Consider the following 1419-nt stretch of genomic DNA (forward strand, 5'->3'; position numbering starts at 1 on the left):
TGGAAAGTTTTGTAAAATTTAAGGGTAAAAGTATTGAACGTCAATTTTGGTACTCTTAATGGGTTAAATTGTATTATATTCTAAACTGGAAAACTTCAACAATGGTAGGAGATCTTTAATGCTGAGAATGTAGGCGGGGATGATGACGTACTTAACCTACAGTAGTGTAGGTACTTCAGGCCCAATACCTTGTTGGGTTACTTGAATTACTGATTTACATGTAAAGAAACTTCAGACATCCTTTAACCCGCAATGTAGCCCCCACAAACAACACAATGTGTTCCCACAAAAAATGGTAAACAGCAATTCACGAGTACCTTAGAAATGCCCATTAATTTAAAATGTAAACTTTTAATGAGCGCTCACAACGCGAACTTCAGAGTTTAGTACTTACACTTTTTAACATCTAAAAACACTCTCATTTCATTCGGACAAAGGATTTTTGTGGTGTAGGAGTAGGTATGTTTTTTGAACGCCAAAGACCCAACTAATAGGTGATGTTTTATATTCCTGTTTTGTCTATCATAATGTGTGCAATAAGTGACTTAAAATTAAATTAAATTATACTTAACTTATCACTTACGTTCAATACTCGTAAATATTTTGCTATAGGTACGTGTTAACATTTGTGTATGTATTGTTAAGCGACTGCAAATGCGAAAGTGCGTAAGTCTGTCTGTTTTGTTTGTTACCTCTACACGTCTAAACAGCTGAACCGATTAATATAAATTTTAAAGTATTCAAAGCGTGTATCAAAATGAAAATAAATATCTTGATACTAATTTTATGACTAGGCAAGTACCAGTAAGGTCCTTACTAAGAACTAATCGTAACCTTAGAGCTCGAAAAGGCACGTTAATATTAAAAAGGCAATGGAATGGAAGCAAAGTTATTTAATCATTTTAAGCAGGTAGTTCTTAGTAGGTATAAAATTTAGCTTGATAATGATAACGTTATTAGCTTGGATAGCATTTTCATCAGTTACAAAATAAGTTTTGCTGAAAAATTCACTTTATCACGTGATTTTTTACTGACGACATTAATAGTATCGTAATAATGTATACAACGTGTTTTTTATTTCCGTTAACTTTAAGCACCATTCAGCAGGTCAAATGAAGTTTTCCACGACACTAGTTAAGCAATTGAGATAATTAATAATTCGCAGTAAAACTAAGTCAAGTGTTTCAATTTATGATGTTTTTTTCCGTGTCCGTCTGTTTTTTTAAGTGATTTTCATTTACACATATATCTACCTAGCAAAAGAAGGTTAATAGGAAGGTACCTAGTATCGGACGGGACAGTGAAAATGTCGATAACTTCTCTATTTCACGTCTAAGCGCCAATCTATGAACACACAAGCAAAATATAACTATTCTAGACACGATGAACCAGTCCGTGGCAAGCTGCCGAACACCCCTG

The sequence above is a fragment of the Choristoneura fumiferana genome, chromosome 18 (assembly GCF_025370935.1).
Source record: "Choristoneura fumiferana chromosome 18, NRCan_CFum_1, whole genome shotgun sequence".
NCBI classification, from domain to species: Eukaryota; Metazoa; Arthropoda; class Insecta; order Lepidoptera; family Tortricidae; genus Choristoneura; species Choristoneura fumiferana.